Source organism: Passer montanus, unplaced genomic scaffold (genome assembly GCF_014805655.1).
Source record: "Passer montanus isolate IOZ18808 unplaced genomic scaffold, ASM1480565v1 scaffold46, whole genome shotgun sequence".
Lineage (NCBI taxonomy): Eukaryota > Metazoa > Chordata > Aves > Passeriformes > Passeridae > Passer > Passer montanus.
This window is the reverse complement of record NW_024369485.1, coordinates 2,573,742-2,580,949: the sequence shown is the minus strand read 5'-3', so window position 1 is coordinate 2,580,949 and position 7,208 is coordinate 2,573,742.

The window sequence follows — 7,208 nt, the reverse complement described above, 5'->3', positions numbered from 1 at the left end:
GGCTGGTAAATATTAGTTTTCACCTTGTGTTCCCTACAAGTGGGAAAGAACTATGAAGTTCCAATGAAAAGGCAGAAGATCCTCCTGGCAAGTGTTATCTCATGTTCCTCTTGGAAGAACAAAAAGTAACAAAGAAACTCACAAATTGAGGAAAATCCTTTCTTGGTATTTGTTCATTCTTCAGCATGTTAACCATTTATTTGGGATTCTATATGGTGTTTCCCTCTCTTCAGGTCCAAACAGAAGTCTACTAATGTCAGGAACATCATTTTGGCTTTCAATAGACTGACAAGAAACTTTTCCGAATCTATTTAGTAGACTGAAATTTTAGAGAAATTATTTATTAGACTACTGACAAACAGAATGTTGAAGGCATCTTTAAATCAGAAACCTAAATGAAATGAGAGACTTTGAGTTGATATGGAGAAGAAAATATTTCAAGATGGGGTGCTCCTTCGTTTTGAAGTTACTTTATAATTTTCTTGCAACACACCAGTCTGCCTAAAAATTACTTAAGCACATTTGGTGACTGGGTTCTGTTACTTTCATAAATGTTTTGAAGAAATGGGATGCTATGTAGCAGTGATGTGCTGTCCAATTCAAGCAGATTGTGACAGGGGAAACTCCATATGGATTTTCTCCTTCAGCAGCCACTGGAAATGAAGTTCCTATCCAATTTTTTCTCCTGGTTAAAGTTTCAGAACCATGGTGATGGGAGCTAGCAGCAGTGACGTTACTTCAAATGCTTTCTTAAGAAAAATAGCACAGTATGTGAGACTGAACAGAGAAGGAGGAGCTGGTTTTTCAGCTTTCATGTCTGTATTTGGTTGGCTGGCTTCAATTAACACATTAAACTTTGTAACGCCTTCATGTCTTCATTTTTTAAATGGTGATAATTATGAGTTTTTCATCATATCTATGAAGATCTCTGAAGATCTGTTAATGAGAGAATGTCTTATCAGTGTAAGGTATTATTGTAACACAGCTGATTAATTGAAATATGCCCGCAGGGGAGGGGGTAGCAGAGGAGGAAGAGGGTGAAAATAGAAACCATACTTTTGTCAGATTCAAGGAGCTATTGAAGAATGAGGACAAAATGCTGCAATGCTTTGTAGAAAATTAAGGATCACAGCTACATCTATCACCATAAATGGCTTGCTTGAATTGCTTGCATTCTCTGTCTGAGCTGCAATATTTCATTCAACTAACCATTCGTTAAACACACATCCTGAAAGCAAATAACTTCAATGTAAATAATTTGTGAAGCATTGTTCCATCTGTTGAAAATGTGCAGTAGTAGTTTCGACCCTTGTCTAAACCAGGCAAGCTACTTTCAGGCAAGTTTGGGAGGTAAATGAACTGTCTGGCTGCTTTTCTTGGCAACATCTCTTATTAGTGGGAGGTGGCAGTAAAGAGAACATGAGGAAGACTGAAAGTGTTTACTTAAAACTTTAGCCAAATGGCTAGGGAGAGTTAAGATAAATCATAACTGTCAATGATGACAACTTTAGACTGCTACTAGTTCACTCCTGTTTATGCAGTTTAAAAGTTGCACTTAGAAATGTTTTGGAGCAGACCGATTTTTTTATTGACAGATGCCATAAGTTGTTTAGATGTAAATATTTTGGACTTGGTTCTAACAGTGACATAGAAGATTTGCAGGAAGACGTCTGTAAAGCTTCACACAACACTTGAGAGATAATATTTTTAAGAGTGTCTCCAAACTATGCATCTGTGACTCATATTTCCCCAAAGAATAAGGTCCATAGATCAATGCAGGCTTATTACACTTTCTCACACAAAAAAGGCCAAAATAAAATGTTACAGCTAATGACCATGTGGGATTATTGAACAGAGTCAGTTTTTTCCTCTGTTCCCAGTCTTGTCTTGAGCACCTTTCCTCCACCCTTTCTTTCATTTGTGGTTTTGTGGAGCTGTTTTGTTGGGGTTTTTTTTTGTTGTTGTTGTTGTTGTTGTTTTGGTTTATTGTTTTTGTTTTTTCTTTGGTTTGTTTTTCTTTGGTTTGGGTTTTCTTTTTTTTTCCCTTTTTTGTTGGTTTTGGTTTGGTTGGATTTTTTAAATTTTGTTTGGGTTATTTTGATTGTTTGTTTAGTTTAGTTTAACTTAGTTTAGTTTAGTTTTGTTTTGCTTTGGTTTTGGATGGTGGCTTGCATACAAAAATTTAAATAGCAGTTTAAACGTCATAGCATGCTAGCAAAAGCCGGTAGTTCAGCCAGTAAGCTCAAGACTTTTTTCTTAAATTACTGAGTCATGCTGACCAATGACATAAAATACAGTACTACAGGAAAGATGACAGTGAATTGATTGGGGATTTAGATCAATTTATGTTTTGCTTTTTAAGTTTTACAGCTGCTGCTTCTTTGAATACACATAAAGTAAACAGCACATCTAGATGGTCCTTGGTTTATATAGCTCTGTAAAATTTTCTTTGTAGACTGTAATATTGAAGTGCTAGTTCCAGGAGGAAGTATAGCTCAAGAATTAGAGCAGCGTAACCCTGGGCTGAAATCCCTTTTCTGTTTAGAAATGGAAGTATCACTAAGAGACCTGCCCTCCTAATAGCTTTGCTATGGAAAATAATTTTTTGAAGAAGTTTAGTACAATAGTACTTCCCCATGGGTTTTTCAAGTACTTCTGTGTGGATGGATGTCCTCAGTGGAGTTTAGTACCTTGGATGAGGAACACATGCATGTAAACAGGTTTTTTCCCAGTTCTACATGTTGTGTTCTTTTACACTGAAGTGAGGCTCACTGGACAATGGGGCTTTGGTCCCCTTTTTGTCTCAGGTACTGCATTGGTGATGGATTTTGTTATTTTGTGGGAACTGGGGCATAAAATACATGCAGGCCAGCAAAATCTGTACCATAGGACCTACACAGAACCCAAGAGAAAAGTAAGGCAGAGAAAAGAAGATTCCTGGATGTGATTGATTTCTCCTCAATGATTCCTGCAGTAAGTTGTGCACTGGAAGAGCCTGTTTCTCAGTAGACATAAACAATAGATAGATAGATACCACTAAGGTTGCTAGATCAGAAAAACACATCTGTAAGTGTATCTAAAGATAGGAGTCTTCAAAACTTTGTTGTGGATTCAACTATCTCATGCCATTTTTAACACAACAAATTGCCTAAGACATCTTCAAAAGTCTAGTAGGTATGGCCCAAAAACTGCAAGTGATTTATATCCTTTTCTGGGGGATTTTTTCTGGAGAACATCATGAATCTTCTCAAGTGATGCTGGAAACCTACATCTTGCAACTGATTTGAGCCTTCTAAGCAAACCCGATGACCTCAGTAAAGAATCATCTTCTGGTTTCTGAGAGCTAACAGGAGTGTAGCTTCAGGCTCATTTGACTTGACACATTAATGTCACTGATAATAGTAATTTAACAAAACCAAATTTATTCTGACCATCATGTGTGCAGCTGGTTTGTAATAAGTGGAAATCTGCTGAATCTGAAAGTAGTTCCAATAGTTAAAAAAACCAGAGATGTAACTGTTAGTCATTCTTTTCCTTAGCTTTGAAGTAAAAAGAAAGCATAAAGAAACTTACAGTTTCAAAGTTAAAACATGAAAAATCCATAAGTATTTTTAAAATGAGTTCTGTGAAGGGATTTTTAAGAACAGAAATTTTCCACCTATATGCATTTGGAAAACTGAATTGTTCCAATATTCTTCAAAACTTGGCTTCATATTAAGTCACTGAGATTCAGAAAGTAGCCAGTTTTAAACATTATACAAATAATTTTTATCCCAGCAAGAGCTCAGTTTGTAAATGATAGCAAATAAAAAATCATTACAAAATTTGGTAATCCATGTTGTACTGAAAACTCATTTAACTCACAGCATAGGGGTCCTCTCACAACAAAACAATAGTCTACAATATTTCAACTATGTTTCAAAGGTTTTATACATTGCTGAGCACATTTCAAAAACTTCTGCTGTAAAAAAATTATTGGCTTCACAATATTCAGTATAAATCTGCAAAGATGAATCTGTACAAACTTTATGAAGCAGCAGTGGAAATCTTTGTGGAACTGTGGAACATAAAATAGAAATCTGAGGGAAAAAAGGCACTAGGATTCATGAAGCACTTGGGGTTGCCTTGCAGTAGAGTACTGGAAAGCTTGTTTTATTCAGTTAACATACCACAAATGAAATGAATGGATAATACACCACAGCTCTGCACAAAGTTGAAAAGGGCATTCTCAACGAACTGCTGTCCCATCACTGTGGTATTTAATACAGACTATAGTAAAGGACATGTTATAAAAGTAAATACATAGTGCTAAACTAACAGAGATAACAAGAATGATTTAGAAAGAAAAGGTCTTGGCTAACTTGATGCTTCAGGAGACTGCAGACAAAGCTGATAAAACACAGCATAATTTATTTGGATCTTCAGAACATTTTGACAAAGTTCCATACTACTGGTCTCTGTTTAAGCTAAAAGTTGCCAGGATCTAGGGAAGTACATGGGAGTGCATAAAGTGCTGATGGAAAAACAGAAAACAGAGAAGTTATGTTAGATTGTGGAAAACTAGATTTACTGGGGCCCGACAGGGGTCAAAATTTAGGCCTCTACTGTTCATGATCTATAAAAATGATATAGGCTAGTAAAATACACTGACAGCACAATGTGGAAGGAGCCGTGAACCTACAACGTAAAGCTAGAAAAATTCAAAAGTGTTTTTTGCTTAGCTTGCTTGTTTTCATTGCTCAAAAAGCACTAATAATCTCCTTTGTGCTAGCTCGTCAACACAAATGCATTTTAAGAATGCCTAAGCTATAAGGTAAATAAAGACAGGCCAGAGACAAAAAAAAAAACGTCTTTTGGCTCATATGCAAATACTACATTAACGTGCCTGAAGTCCTGCATTGCTTGGGGTGATGCCAAGTATCAAAGATAGAACCCCAGGTATGACATGACTGAATTCCCTGGGTTCTTAAAGAGTTCATGACTCAGTAGTGTTAATATAGGAGTGGCAAACAGAGCTCTCCAGTTATAGAGAAAACCTGAATTACAAGTAGAAAAATCAAAATTCTATTACTGTTTTGTAGGCATTCTTTAAGGAGCCCTTAAAAATGTGAAGATTTATCGTAACCCTGTGTTTGATTTCACTGGTGGACTATCCACAGGAGTTTTGCAAAGGTGAGTTCAGTGCTGCTACTGATTGATCCCCATCACACAAAGTAGTAGGATGAGACAGACTTATATGCAGTTAACAATATAAATGTGTCTTCTTCTTTGGCACAGAAATATGGTTTGTGTAAAGGTAATGACAATGCTTTCTTTTTCCAAACCATAAATTGTTTAGTTTTTTGAGTTTTTAGGGCATGGATCATCTCTTCTGGACTGTATATTTTTGTGTAAGTTAGGGGAGATACCTACATTTGCAGATCCAAAAGTTTGGTTCAGGATTCCGGTGCTTCTAGTTGATAAATGGAATGTCTTTAAAGAAAGGACTTGGAAACAGTGCTGATATTGGTGGTTTCTGCATTTTTTTAGGCATAATACTATCACCTGAACCTGAGTGTTACCATGTAATAACCAAATTATATTTATTATCAAAATATTCATAGAAAAATGAGACTCCATCAAGCAAGTAGATTGAAAATAAAAATGTATCACAATTTTTTCTTTAAAATATATTTGAGTGAAGAATCTAGATTTTCCCTGTTGCCTTTTTTTAAAATTTATATTTTGGAAAACAGACATTTTTCTAATAATAACATTTGCTGAAAAGAGTCTTCAATACTGGGGTACTATAGTGTGTTTTTCACAAGCTTCCACACTTTGCGTGGCTCCTCAAACTGTCATGTGATGTAAAACCCCACAGTTGTGTGAATGGTCCTGTTGAATACAACAGTATTTGACATCTAGGAGGGGAACCCAACCTTCATGCGAAAAGAGGAGTGTATGGCAGTGATTTAACATTTCAGTGCTGAAGTATTTAAAATTGCAACCAAAATACACTAGGTGTGCTTTTCATTGTGTATGGCAGTGATTTAACATTTCAGTGATTTAACATTTCAGTATTTAAAATTGCAACCAAAACACACTAGGTGTGCTTTTCATTAAATGTTCTCATGGAAAACAACATTTCCTGACTAACTCTATAGCTAAGTCTTTGCTGAGATTCATCTGACATTTATGGTTCCTGGGATAAGCATCAGGGAGTAGCATGTTCCATATTCAAATTAAGAAACTGATCTACAACCCAAGGTAAATACAGTTTTCTTAGGCTAATGTGCCAAAGCTCCATAAAATAAAATGCAAAAATATGTATATAAAAAATGTGAAAAGAAGCCTTAATACTATATTTGATAAGAGAGCTATTAGACTTACTACTATGGTCAGGCCCCATGGTTGTTCCTGCATAACTTCTGTCCTCATACTTAAACTCTTGTTTCTCCACTCACTTTATGGTTTTCCAGTGCTCAAGGCAGTATCCCTCTGCAGCTTATTCCTACAGAGGTAACTACTGGAGCATGATTTTCTCTCATACTCATGGTCAGTAATGTCTTGGTTAAGAAGTACCAAGACAATGTAAACATTAGGGAAGAAAAGTCCATTATTTTTCTAATAGTGAGAAGAAATCTGTAGAACTAGTTCTGAATAAATGCAGAATTAAAATACATATTTAAAGAATGCACTTCACATGAGAATTATTAATTTCTTCAGCCCAGCTATGATTTTCTCTGAAATACTGTGCTGATGTGTATAATATTTTCAAATGAGAAGCATACATTTTAGATTGCGAAATACCACAACAAAGAACCATCTAATAATATTTTTACTGGGTATGGAGAACAGAAAAAGTTTCATGATTAGCAGAGCCAAATCCAGATCCAGATAGAGAATCAAATAAGGTCCTAATTAAATTTAAAAGACTCAATATTGTAAAAGCTTGTGATGAAGGAGAAACAACACAAACAGAAGAGGCAACAAGCCCATCAGGTGCCATAGATGCCAAATCTTTCCAAGTCTTAATGTTCTCCAAAATGAATCTATTTTTGATAGAAATTTTTGCCCTTCATACACCTCCCAATATTTTGGCGTAAGGGAGGCACATTGCCCCCTGAACTGAACGTAGATGAAAGGATGGCTCAGGTATATGTGAATTACATGACCTCTTTGGATGATAAAAAGCTAATATAGGTGAAGAAAGGATTGGCCAGTTGGAC